The sequence below is a fragment of the Podarcis cretensis genome, assembly GCF_951804945.1.
Source record: "Podarcis cretensis genome assembly, chromosome: 10".
In the NCBI taxonomy this organism is placed as follows: Eukaryota; Metazoa; Chordata; class Lepidosauria; order Squamata; family Lacertidae; genus Podarcis; species Podarcis cretensis.
The window spans coordinates 33,475,760-33,489,815 of record NC_137179.1 but is presented as its reverse complement, the minus strand read 5'-3'; the positions used below and the strand labels follow the sequence as shown (position 1 = coordinate 33,489,815).

General features: G+C 52.1%; 1 protein-coding gene across 11 annotated transcripts in view; it reads right to left on the bottom strand.

Annotated features, from left to right (window-relative positions):
• Positions 1–14,056, bottom strand: part of GRIN2B (glutamate ionotropic receptor NMDA type subunit 2B) — a 300,157-nt gene that overhangs the window by 257,909 nt on the left and 28,192 nt on the right. For 6 of the 11 annotated variants that reach the window (XM_079993351.1, XM_079993356.1, XM_079993357.1 and 3 more), the window contains 2 exons: positions 12,439–12,633; positions 3,075–3,569 (listed from right to left, as the gene is read on the bottom strand). The gene's annotated coding sequence lies outside the window, so the exon portion shown is untranslated. The other 5 variants (XM_079993358.1, XM_079993363.1, XM_079993359.1 and 2 more) reach the window with 4 other exon arrangements.

The following is a 14,056-nucleotide window of genomic DNA, read 5'->3' as shown; positions in this document are numbered from 1 at the left end:
ACAGATGAGGCTCTGGATACCTTTCAACCAGATTCCTTCCAATGCATCGTTTGTGAGCCTTATTAAAGCAAAGCAGGAGAGAATCCTAGTGAGTGACATTAGCTCTCATGATGCACAATTTGCATTTCAGCCTTCCTGTCCTATTTGCCTGAATGGGTGATTGCTACTGATGGAGATAGAAAGCAGGAAAGGCCAGTTTTAAAACTGTGTGTCCATTCCAGTTTGTGAAGATGTGGGGAAAGGTGCATTAAGTGTCCTGTGACCACTGGCAACCTGCATTCTAATCACATATAGGGATATTTTCACACGTGAAGTTTAAATAAGTTTGCATTGAGTCTAAAACTCGGACCTTGGTAAAAATGTGCATCCAATTTCCTTTCTGCGTTCTAAACTTCTCACGCCATATTCACTTCCTATGACACAAATAATAGGAGAGAGCCCCAAACTATGTATATTTTAAGCGCCTCATTGAAACGTCTACATTCGTGCATTGGAATGACGAGCGAAACGCAACCGAGAATTACTGGAGAACCGAAGGAGCGGCTCAGGTGCATCGAGGAAAGTTCTCCGCAAGGCAAGCGCATCGCTCGAGGCCACCCATCCGCCGCCCGGCGCGGCGGCCACTGCGCGGGATCTCCGCAGCGCTGCCCAGCCCCGCCTGCCTGCCTGCCTGCCCCATGCACGGCCTGCATGCCCTCCAGCAAAAGACGAAATGCGTCTTTCCAATCGCGGGATCCTTCCCGGGGCGTGCTGCGCTCCCCAGTCCGTTCCCTGCGCTCCGCAGCGATCCTAAGGAAGGGATCTCTCCGGAGTCGAGGTGCCCTGGGCAAAGGGGGCGTGGGAAAGGCAGCCGGCGCTTCTGCGATCCCGCCAACCGCTCGGCAGTCCGCTCCGTCCCGCCAGCCTCGAACGCTTCTTGGCGGGAAAGCCCGAAGGGCGGGACGAGGGCAGGGGTCCAACCCCGGTCCCCTGGCGCCGAAGCAGTGCCGCAAGGCAGGGGAGGAGGGAAGGAGGCGCCCGGCAGCAGCACAAGCAGCAGCAGCCCCGCGAGCAGCGCGCACACCTGCCCGAGCGAGAGAGCCGAGGGAGGGAAGGAGGCAGCCCCGCCCTTTCCGAGGCAGCTAGCCACGCCCCCTCTGCCCCGGCACGCGGGCCCCGCCCCTCGCGCACACGCCCGCCCGCCAGCCCGCCCGCGCGCTCTCCCCGCGCAGGTAAACTTTAGACTCCCACTCGCGGCGAGGGGGACGCAGGCCGAGGTCCCCGAGATCCTGCGCTATTTATAGGCGCGCCAGGCAAACGTGGCGGGAGGGGGGTCTTCCCTCGCCCTCCCTGCCTCGCCACCAAGGGCCCAGCGCGGAGCCGGGGACGGGAGAAGAGCGCCGGAGGAGCCGCCCGCCCGCCCGCCCGCCTGCCCAGCGCCCCCGGGGGACCCAGGAGGAGGAGGAGGAGGAGGAAGGAGTCTCCGCTCCCCTCGGGGGCGCGAAGGAGCGCGGCAGCCTCCGCCGCGCGCCTCACCCCCGCGCGGTCCTTCGCCACCCGTCTCGCCCCCAGGCAGCCCGAGGGGGTGTGGTAGGCGCGGACGGAGCCAGGCCCCCGGGCCCAGCGCCCTCCCTTGCGGCACGCGGCCGGCTTCGTCCCCGCCTGGGAATGCGAGCAGCCTCTCGCGGCTGCGGGGAACGTGGGCAGCGCGGGGAGGCCGGCGGGGGGGCGAGCCAGAGGGGCCTGGAAGTTCAGTCCTTCCCCCCTCCCACCCCTGCCATCGAGCCGCTGGGGTGGGGTGGGAGGCGGCAGAGGGGCCCGAGCCAGCGGGGGCCGAGGACCAGTCCGTAGGGGCAACCGAAGCGGAGGAGAGGACAGTCCCCTCGGCTGGATCGCGACTAAAAGGAACGCCCTGGCTGGCGTTTCTCCTCAGGCAGCAACAGCAGCGCCTCGCCATCCACACCCACTCGCGAGAGAGCCATCCTCCTTTGTCTTGCCACCATCTTACGGAAAACGAGCACGTCCAATTTCTCTCGTGCCTACACTGGGGGGATGTGTGTCGCGTAGGCACCGCCGAGCAGCCAGAGAGCCATTTTGCATCTAGCGAGGAGCAGTTCGCTCGCGAACGCGTGTGTGAAGTGGGTGGGTGGGTGGGGAGAGAAAGAGAGAGTGACAGAGAAGCTGCATGGCTCGATCAGAGAGGAGGGGTGGAAGAAGACGGAGACCTCGGGGGTGAAAACCACCAGCCAGAAATGCAAACCCCAAGCAGCCTTAAATCAATAAATAAGACCATCCAAGCATGCAGTGGGTTTTTGCAGCCTGTCTCCTGGCGGGCTTGGAGGTGGAGCAGCCCTCCTGCACCTGCCCACTCCCTGGGCCGCCTGCTCTGCTCCTGCCCCTTCTCTTGAGGGCAAGCCCCCTGGCGGCCAGTGGCCAGCAGCCCGTCCCGGGAGAAGCCGCCTCGCTGCATCAGGCCTCCCCCCGAGCTCCAGGGCCTGCTGCTGCTGCTGCCGCCGCTGCTGCCACCGCTGCCTGCCACGCTCCAGCCAGACTGAATGCACCATCTTGCCAGCACACTACCATGTTGCACACTTCGATTGGCCGCCGGGGGAGGGCGAGGAGGCGGCTGCCCCAGCGGCTCGCCAAGGCCAGGGGACTCGGGCATGCAGGGGGAGAGGCAAGTCCATCTTGATCCTGTCCTAGACACCTGCCTCCTGCCCCACCCCCCACCCCCTTTGCAAGCGCCAGAGGTGCCGCGACACCGTCGTGACAGGCGGGAAGCTGCCGGGGGGGGGGGCGGCGGCTTGCCTCCTTTTGCTCCATCTCATCTGAAGAGCCAAGCGAAGGAGGAATCAACATGTCTGCACTGCTCCCCATCTTAAAATTGTACCTGCTCTCCAAACAGCATGGCTGGCTCTTTTGTGAGCTTGAGCTACTGCTGCTGGGCGGGTGGTTCGTGCCATTCGTACAAATGAGCCCCTAAACATGAGTTGCTACTTTTCCATGGCAGATTTTCTCTTCCCCACCCCCGCCACCCCCTCTTCACCTTTCCTGCAAAGAAAGAGAGAGGCGAAGTCCTTTTTTCCCCCTCCTACCTTGGTTTGTAGAAGCAGAACCTCTAGGCGGACAGATTAAGGGAGTGAGCATGTTGGGAGTATCCAGTCTCCTCTTCTTGCTTGCATATCCACATAAGAAGAATGAGGTTTGGGGAGCAAATGGGGAGGGGGCGATGCAATATGTTTCTAATTGGAGGGGGAGAAAAATCTTTTTCTTGCAAGAAGGCTTGGCTTTGGCAATCTTTGTGTCTTGAAGCGGTGCAAATGTAAAACGAGGTTGAGAGAGGGAGGGAGAGAGAGATCGGCTTCGAAGATGAATCAGACCGTGTGGAGAGGAGGGTCATAAAATGCAGGATCCATAGAGATCATTTAAAAAAAACCAAATCGTGATGGTTCTTCTAAGGATGCAGATAATACAATAGAAATATATAAATATATATTCCTGTGAGCCCTAGTAGAAGGGGCTGGCTCTGGCTGTCGCGGATGTCGGTGCTGGTCCTCTGAGAAGCATGATTATTCCCCAGGCGTCCCCTCCTGAAAAGGAAAAAAGGGGGAGAGGGTCGGTATTGAGCTGGCTGCGAGAAAGACCGAATCGCTCCCGTAGCGAGGCACTAGCACGTTTCCAAGAATGGCAAGGAAAACGCATTTCCCCACATCAGCCCCCACTAAAGGAATGGCCAACAGCTGGCACGGCTCTATAAATATTTCAGAGATGCTCTAGCTGTGCCGTTGCTGGGACGGGCACCGAGGCGAACTGGAGAAACGGGCGAGCGAGAAACCACCGAGAGAAGGAACCCCGTAACGCGCGCACACACACACACACGTACACACGAGCGCGTGCGCACGACAGCCAGCCCCCCACTCGCGAGGAGCATTTCGCTGGCGAGCAAGTGCCGTTCCCAACCCCATCTGCATTGCTGTTGACATGTCGGCGGTCGCTTCCCCACCCCCCACCCCTCCTCCTCAACCCACCGCCACCCCCAACCCCCGGGAATGAATGGAGGAATGAATGAATGGGAGGCGGGCGGGCGGGCGGGGGTCTCCGGGCTGAGCAGCGAGGCTGCATTTGGCTGCTCTGGGAAGGTGGCGGGGAGATGCACACGCGCCGCTGGCGGGCACGCGGGGCTGCTGCCCAGCGCCCATCACCTGCAACGTGTGTCTACGGGAGCAATGGCAGCAGCAGCAGCAGCAGCTTCATCTCCGGCAGCCCCTTCCCCGCCGTCCATCGGTTACCTGTTAGCTAGGCGTTGTTGCATGCAGGGGAGGCGGATCGAGACACGGGCTGCTTAGGGCACGGTCTTCCCAATCCCAGCTGAAAAAGCAACGAGCCATCGTGCGCTAGAGGAGAAGAGCCCATTACGTACCGGCAAGAGCCTCTTCCCACGAGCAACAACTGGCAAGTCCACGGGGGAGCTGCCTGGGCTGGGGTGGGTGTGTGGTTTTCTTTTTCCTTCCCCCCACTCCCTCCCTCCCTCCCTCTCTCTCTCTCTCTCTCCTCCTTTTGGGGAGGGGGGCAGAGGGCCAGTGCAGATGGACCACGCTCGGGTCCGCGCAGCTCACACGCGGGGTCTTCTCGGAACGGGCGGGCGATCGCGGCTCAGCGCAATCCGGAAGAGATGCCCGCGCGCATCGTCCTCCTCTGCAATCATAAATAACAGGAAAAATTAATCCCACGGAATTCCTCGGAGGTGTTGCTGGTGGTGAAAGGAAAGGAAGGTGAAAACCATGGCGAGAGAGAGAGAGAGAGAGGAGGAGGTGGGGGTGGGAGGAACCAAGGAGCCACGTCTCACGTAAGGTGCACTCTCTGGGGCGCAAGGCAAAATGCTCCTGGGGACCCAAGGGGGGAGCTGGGGCGGTGGGCCGGGGAGGGTCACTCTCCCAGGCGCCCGCCTACGAAGTCTCCAGCATTCACACGCATCCACGCAATGAATCTGGTTCTGTACAAGTGTGTGCGCGTGTGTGTGCGCGCGCGCGCGCGCGCGTTCAGCCTCGAAATGGAGGCGGAGGAGGCATTTCTTCTTCTGGGCCTGGCTTCCTCGCCTCGCTTGCTGAGCCACTGGCTGAGACAGCTGCCAACGTCACGTAGCCCGAGGGCAGAAGCGCCGGCTTCGCCCAGCCTCTCAGCGCCTCCTACTGGCGACAGCGGAGAACCGCGAGCGGCGCCAGCGAGCGGGATTGGGGGGCAATCCGTGACCTCAGCCAGGCTGGGCCTCCGCTCGCCATCCCGGAGAAAACTTCCCTTCTAGAGAGCTTCTCAGGTTGTTGGCGACGAAAGAGCCTCACTGAGGTTTTCCTTCTTGTCTTCCTTCCCCGCGGGGCTTGCTGCTGGTGGAGCTTCCCTAGCGCCGATCCCGAGATCGGTGAAGAAAGGCAGGCGGTGGGGAGGCCAGCAGGAGACCCAGGCGGCACATTCATGGCCACCCTCAAAATTAAGTAGCCAAGCGGTGGGGAAGAAAGCTGAAAAGACTCAGGCCCCTTCCCCACACGGAGGTTCCACTCTCCCCAAATGAAACATAGCAGTAGCATTTAGGCAAAAGAGCTCTGGATCTGAGCATCCTCACACCTGTGGAAAACTTCTTCCCACACCTCTGGATTGTATTATCACCATTATTTATTAACTTTGTATACCACCCTTCATCTGCAGGTCTCAAGGCGGTTCACGCAATAAAACAAGATAAAAACAAGAAATCCATGTAGACCATATTAGTTAAACAAAATTAACTGCCATCCCTTCATAGTCTGTAGGGCTGCACACTCAAAATCACTGACTATATAGGAATTCCACCTTCATCCATAATATGCACTTCAAAGCTGCAGAAAGTTCACCTGCCAACCAGTCTCTAATCAGCATAACTGGGTGCCTGTGACTATGGGATGGGTTCACACAGGCCCCTGAGATTTCCAGTACACACAAACACACACACCTCAGTGCTACACACTCTTTTCAGTAGATTTAGACACACCGAGCTCTGTACAGGATTGAGCCCCCCCCCCAAGATCGCAAGTGCTTCCCCCACATATAGAACATGTTTTGTGACCCAAGGACTACACACGGGTCTCATCCATATGCTCACCTTCCTTCTTTCTTTCTTTCTTTCTTTCTTTCTTTCTTTCTTTCTTTCTTGTACCACCCCTCATCCAAAGACCACAGGGCAGTTAACAACATAAAAATACAAAATGGTAACACAAAATACATAACAAAACGAAAACAAACCAATAACCCCCACACCCACAAACACATTTAAAAGGCCATAGAATGTTTAATCTGCCAAAGTTCTGGTGACAGAGAAACCTTTTCACTTGGTGCCTGTTCCACCGTGTCACATGTTACACCGGCGCAATCACATGTGTCAGGCACTTCGCATTTGTGTGCGCATGAAGTCAGAGGCCAAAAGCCATCAGTTATGAAGGAGGGGTGGGTGGCCAAAAGGGTCAACATCCAACTGGAGAGGATCTTGAATGGTTCGCTCAGTTTGCAAATTAATAGAAAACTATTTAGCACCAGGGACGCAGGTGGCGCTGTGGGTTAAAGCCTCAGCGCCTAGGACTTGCCGATCGAAAGGTCGGCGGTTCGAATCCCTGCGGTGGGGTGTGCTCTCGCTGCTCGGTCCCAGCGCCTGCCAACCTAGCAGTTCGAAAGCACCTCCGGGTGCAAGTAGATAAATAGGGACCGCTTACCAGCGGGAAGGTAAATGGCGTTTCCGTGTGCGGCTCTGGCTTGCCAGAGCAGCGATGTCACGCTGGCCACGTGACCCGGAAGTGTCTCCGGACAGCGCTGGCCCCTGGCCTCTTAAGTGAGATGGGCGCACAACCCCAGAGTCTGTCAAGACTGGCCCGTACGGGCAGGGGTACCTTTACCTTTTTATTTAGCACCGGACCAGGACTCCACATGAGTTAGGCAAGGCAACAAAGCAGCACCTTCCTTGTCCTGGCAGACAAAAGCTTTTTTAAGAGGGCAAGGTTCTTAGTCTTGATTCTGGTTTTGCTCATTTCATTTTTCAAGATCTCTGTTATGGTAATATTTTTTCTTCCAGAAACTAAGAAGGTGATGGGACATTTCCAAGGAATCCTGCTACAAGGAACAGATAGACACCAGGAGTGACAACTCAGCCCGACAACTGTGGGTGTCTGGGGCTGTGGGTGCCATGCAGAGTACATGGCCCTGGCACTGAAATTTGTGGGTGCCTGGCCCCTTCATGAAGAATTTAATTTTTTCCAAAAAAAAAAATAATTATTGATTTCCCAAAAATTTTAAAACAAACACAAATCTTCATAATCTTCATAACATTATTAGGTGACTTCCTCTAACCCCCCTGGCTGAATTTCAGTGTATATCATTGTAACAGTTTTCCAAAACTAAATTTCTCATAAAATTAACTTAATCAGTTAACATCATTCTTTCTTTTCATTTTGACTTTAAACATTTTATTCTCTAACATCCTAAGCCTATCTGGTATTTGCAAGTATTCCCAGTTAAGTTATCTTAGCATATTTAACTAAATAGTCTTTAAATTTCATCCATTCCCTCTGGTACTCCTCCTCCTGGTCGTGGACTCCTCCAGTCACGTCGGCTAGCTCCGAAAAGTCCATCATCTTCATCTGCCATTCCTCCACTGTTGGAACTTCTTGTGTTTTCCAATTCTTAGCTAACAAAATTCTAGCTGCAGTTGTGGCATACAAAAACAATCTTACATCTTTCTTGGGCAATTCCAAACCTATTATTCCAAGAAGAAAGGCCTCTGGTTTCTTAATAAATGTATATTTCAACATTTTTTTCAATTCATTATAAATATTCTCCCAGAAGTCTTTCACCTTGGGGCAGGTCCATCACATATGATAAAAGGTACCTTCTTCTTCTTTACATTTCCAGCATAGATTATCACTATTATGATATATCTTTGCTAATTTTACAGGAGTTAAGTACCATCTACAGTGGTACCTCAGGTTACATACACTTCAGGTTACATACGCTTCAGGTTACAGACTCCACTAACCCAGAGATAGTATCTCGGGTTAAGAACTTTGCTTCAGGATAAGAACAGAAATCGCGTGGCAGCAGCACAGCAGCAGCAGGAGGCCCCATTAGCTAAAGTGGTGCTTCAGGTTAAGAACAGTTTCAGGTTAAGAACAGACCTCCAAAACAAATTAAGTACGTAACCAGAGGTACCACTGTATACATCATTTTCATAATATTTTCCTTTAACACCATACATGCAGTGAACTTGACCCCTTTTCTCCACAACCTTTCACAATCTTCAAACATTATGTTATGACCCACATCTCTTGCCCAATCTGTCATCCACAGATTTAACTTTTTCATGCTTTGTATGCCACCACAACAATAAATTATACATTTTAGGCAAGTTTTTAACTTTAGAGTCCAACAACTCCATTTCCAGCTTAGTTTCTTCCTTCATGGGGAATTTTGTGGGTGCTCGGGCACCCAGGGCCCCAGGGAATTGGCACCTATGACAGACATTGACTCAGGATGTAGCCTAAAACGTGGAACATGCTGCAGGGGTAGTTCTTTGTGTTTTAAACAAATAATTAAATAACCTTCAGTCACTATTTTCAAAAGCAGATTGTCAGCAGGGTCAATTGACACAGCAGACACTGTTGTCACTTGGACATCACACATCCCCCTAGAAAGCATCTGTAACATGTGCAGAGGAGGTCCCATCACTGTAAACAAGATGGAGACATTAAGCAGAAAGCTAGAACTAATCATAGCTCCCACTGTGTCCCACTGTGTCCCAATGTGTGCCCGGGAGGACTCCCCTGAGTGAGTGCCTGAGGGTCCTGCTCTTGCCACTTACCATCTGGCCTGGGGCGGGGCCTGAAGCCTCACAAGGACTGCTTGGTGCTTGCTGCCTGCTGCCCAGGAGGACTCCCCTGAGTGAGTGCCTGAGGGTCCTGCTCCTTCCTGCCACTTACCACCTGGCCCAGGGCAGGGCCTGACAGGCCTCACTAGGACAGTTGTTACTGCAAGAGGGGCACAGAGTGGTTTTAAAATGTTTTTTAAAATTTTCTTTTGGATTTTTTGTATGTGGGGGGTGGGGTAGGGATGGATGTTTGGTTGGGTTTGGGGAATTATTATTTTTTTTTATTTTGATGTTTTTGTAATTTTTACATTTTTGTTGTTGTATTGTTTTATTGGTTTTGTTTGTTTGTTTAAGGTGTTATTTTGTTCTTAGGGGGAGGGGTCAGGGCTGCCGGGGAGTGGGCCCCAGCCCACAAAATGGCTGGGGCATGTTCCACAGGGGGGGATGCACTGGGACAACCGATCTCAGTGATCACGGGTAGGAGGAGGAGTTACGCTAAGACTAGACCATGTCATTACAGAGGGGGCAGGTTTAGTCGTTATCTGAGGACTATTCCTGCCTCCGGGTCTGGTCCTGAGCGGATGGATACTAGAATCAGCAAGGGATACCCACATGACCTGAAGGTGCTGCTGTGCAATGCCAGGTCAATGATTCATAAGACCACTGCCATCCATGACTTGATCATGGATGGAGGACTTGACCTGGCATGTGTAACAGAGACTTGGTTGGATGAAGCAGATGGGCCTGTCCTTGCCGCTGCTTGTCCACCAGGTTTCTCTTACGCACAGCAACCCAGGTCATGTGGACGGGAAGGGGGGGTTGCAGTGATTTTTAGAAAGTCATTAGTTTGCACCAGGTGTCCTATTGGGAAGACCCAGTTTTCCGAGTGCATGTTCTGGAAGTTGGGCAATAGGGGCAGTACAGGATTCCTTTTGGTGTACCGACCTCCCCACTGCACCAAGGATTCCCTGCCCGTGCTGCTTCAGGTCGTGGCAGATGTTCTCCTGGAGACACCCAGCTTGGTTGTCCTAGGGGATTTTAACATCCATGCCGACACGACCTTACAAGGGGCCGCTCGGGACTTCGTGGAAAGCATGGCCTCCATGGGGCTGTCCCTGAATAAGTCTGGCCCAACCCATAGCCGCGGACATGCCTTGGACCTGGTGTTTACCTCTATGGATGTTGGTGATCTGACACTAACTAAAAGCGAAACGAAAGAAGTGCCATGGTCAGATCACTTCCTGGTGCAACTGGACTTCTCTGCAACCCATCCCCTCTGCAGGGAGGTGGGACCAATTCGGATGGTCCGCCCCCGCCACTTAATGGATCCAAATGGTTTCCAGAGAGTGGTAGGGGATGCTTTATCCCATGTTGATGGCCTTTCAGCTGATTCCCTGGTGGCCTGCTGGAATGTGGAGTTAACCAGGGCTATTGACTGTTTGGCTCCGAAGCGCCCTCTCCGATTGCATGGAGCCCGGACAGCCCCGTGGTTTTCCACGGATCTGAGGGCAATGAAACAATCGTTGAGACGGCTAGAGCGCCGGTGGCGGATAACTCATTCCGAATCTGACCGGACACAGGTTAGAGCTCAACGTCGAGCCTACCAAGTGGCGATAGCGACGGCGAAGAAGAATTTCTTCACCGCCTCTATTGCATCTGCAGAAAACAGCAGCAGGAGACTTTTTCAGGTGGTTCACAATTTAGCGGAACCACCTGCAACATCGGGGCCCAGTACGGGCCACATGTTCTCCTGCAATGATTTTGCAAAGTTTTTTGCAGATAAAATCGCTCAGATTCGGGAAGAAGTAGACTCCACCGTGGGAGCAGGTCCGGGGCGGGAGAGTGCTAGAGTTCTGTCTGGTCAAGTTGAGTGGGATCAATTCCAATCTGTTACCTCCGAGGATGTGGACAGGCTGCTTGGACAAGTGAAGCCAACCACCTGTCTCCTGGATCCTTGCCCATCCTGGCTTATAAAAGCTAGCCGGGAAGGACTGGGCGATGGGCTTCGTGGGGTGGTGAATGCTTCCCTCCGTGAGGGAGCTTTCCCAGACCCGCTGAAAGAGGCGGTTATTAAACCGCTTCTTAAAAAACCATCTTTAGATGTGGCCACAATGGTCAACTATCGTCCAGTCTCAAATCTTCTATTCTTGGGCAAGGTGATTGAGCGAGCGGTTGCCGAACAACTCCAGGCACGCCTGGAAGAAGCGGACCATTTGGATCCCTTCCAGTCGGGTTTCAGGCCTCATCATGGGACTGAAACTGCCTTGGTCGCACTGGTTGATGATCTCCGGCGGGCTAGGGACAAAGGTAAGAGCTGTTTCCTAGTTCTGCTGGATCTCTCAGCGGCGTTTGATACCATCGACCATAACATCCTTCTGGACCGTCTTGAGGGGCTGGGAGCTGGAGGCACTGTCATACAGTGGTTCCGCTCCTTCCTCCTGGGCCGTGTTCAGAAAGTGGTGGTGGGGGATGAGTGTTCAGACCCCTGGGCTCTCACTTGTGGGGTGCCTCAGGGTTCTGTCCTCTCCCCCATGCTTTTCAACATTTACATGCAGCCGCTGGGAGAGATAATCAGGAGGTTTGGGCTGGGTGTTCATCAGTATGCGGATGATACCCAGCTCTACCTCTCTTTTAAATCAGAACCAGTGAGGGCGGTGAAGGTCCTGTGTGAGTGTCTGGAGGCGGTTGGAGGATGGATGGCGGCTAACAGATTGAAGTTGAATCCTGACAAGACAGAAGTACTGTTTTTGGGGGACAGGAGGCGGGCAGGTGTGGAGGATTCCCTGGTCCTGAATGGGGTAACTGTGCCCCTGAAGGACCAGGTGCGCAGCCTGGGAGTCATTTTGGACTCACAGCTGTCCATGGAAGCACAGGTCAAATCTGTGTCCAGGGCAGCTGTTTACCAGCTCCATCTGGTACGTAGGCTGAGACCCTATCTGCCTGCGGACTGTCTCGGCAGAGTGGTGCATGCTCTGGTTATCTCCCGCTTGGACTACTGCAATGCACTCTACATGGGGCTACCTTTGAAGGTGACTCAGAAACTACAACTAATCCAGAATGCGGCAGCTAGACTGGTGACTGGGAGCGGCCGCCGAGACCATATAACACCGGTCTTGAAAGACCTACATTGGCTCCCAGTATGTTTCCGAGCACAATTCAAAGTGTTGGTGCTGACCTTTAAAGCCCTAAACGGCCTCGGTCCAGTATACCTGAAGGAGCGTCTCCACCCCCATCATTCTGCCCGGACGCTGAGGTCCAGCGCCGAGGGCCTTCTGGCGGTTCCCTCATTGCGAGAAGCAAAGCTACAGGGAACCAGGCAGAGGGCCTTCTCGGTAGTGGCCCCCGCACTGTGGAACGCCCTTCCAGCAGATGTCAAAGCGATAAACAACTACCTGACATTCAGAAGACATCTTAAGGCAGCCCTGTTCAGGGAAGTTTTTAACGTGTGATATTTTACTGTATTTTTGGTTTTTATGGAAGCCGCCCAGAGTGGCTGGGGAGGCCCAGCCAGATGGGCGGGGTATAAATAATAAAATTATTATTATTATTATTATTATTATTATTATTATTACTTTACTTACCAACATGCAGCTCTCCTTCAAACATTATGATGTTCACTGAAAGATGAATAAGTGGAATGGGCTGGCAAACTCATGACAAGAGGTATGAGACAGGCCCAATAGGCAAGGCGGCGAGGAAGCACTCTTTAACAGGCTAGTGGTGGGGCTGCAACTCCTACTTTTCAAGCCTGGGCTTTTGCCATAACAAGGAAGAAGCTGTTGGGGTAGAATAACTCTTAATTATAATGTGTTGGGGATGGGGGTTGTTATTGTTTTTTGAATACATACTACATCCCTGCAGTACCATGGCAGAACAGGCTTACAATATGTGTACAGCAGTTTAGGACATTATTTTAAAACAAAGCTCTTTTGCACTGTGTGCAGTGACATGTCTTAATTTACACCTGCGATCACCGCAATGGCATATTTATTAGGCAGCAAGGTCTGTAATTATTGACTGTCACCACTGCTCCACACCTGGAGCTCCTGTCTTCTGAGTGCCACACTGAACCACAGCTACACTTTTGCTTTCTCAAGGAGGGTAAAGCAATCTGGACTTCTTCTTTCCAACATTTCCATTGCCTATATATATATTTATTGTGTGGTTATTTATTTCTTTATTTTCATGTGTTCAAAAGTATGAGGTGCAGATTATGATCCTCATTGCATGCTGTTGGCCCTACATAACTGTCTGATTACCTAACTTGAGTCAGTACATAAAGATTTTGATTTTCCTAACTGCTTTAAGTTTATTTATGAGTGTATGGGAGAGAGAGAGAGAGAGAGAGAGAGAGAGAGAGAGAGAGCTATTATATAAAATAAATTGCAGAAAGACGTTTTGATTGTTACCTTTCCAAAGGCAGGAGCCATTATAGCTATGCAAGGGGTTTGAATTCATATCAGAAGGACCAATGTGTATGTAAGTATAATAGGAAAATGGTTAAAGGAAATTATGTGGGTTATGGCACTGGGGTGGTGGTGTTATTAAATAAATAAATTAATAACTAACTGCTCCACTGCCACAATTATGAAAATAGACCACTGAGTTAGTGCTATTAGCATGAGTAAGGCTTGCGGGCTTTGACCACAGGAAAATTTAGGATGAAAAGGAAAATGAGATTAAGAGGATATATATAATAATAAATGGCATAGAAAGACCAGTAGGCTGCAAGAAAAGGTTTGTGGTGAAATTTAAAGGAAAGTAGATATAACAAAACCTCAGTTGTGCAACCTATAATTTATGCATGAAATTAACTGACAAAAAAAAGGAATGATTAGAAAAATACTAAGATTTTTCAAAAAGGGTTGAGAAAGTATAAATGAGACTCATACAGAACAGGGTAGGCAGAATAAAGGTAGTTTGGAGAATACTGCTGCTGTTTTAAAGCTTGATCACTTTTATGATCGTTGGGCATTTTTCTATAGTATGATTATCATGCACAGTGGTTGTGGTTGTTTTTTAATGCTGGTGCATATTCATCTGACAATTAGCCACTTTCAGAGATACTTCAAACTTGCTGAATTAGACAAACGATTAGCTCACTCTTCAGTTAAAATTAATTAGCTTTTGCCCTCTGTGTGAATAGTGTTAGAAAAGTGCAGCCCACACAACTTTCCAGACACTTGCCAGGAACGGCAT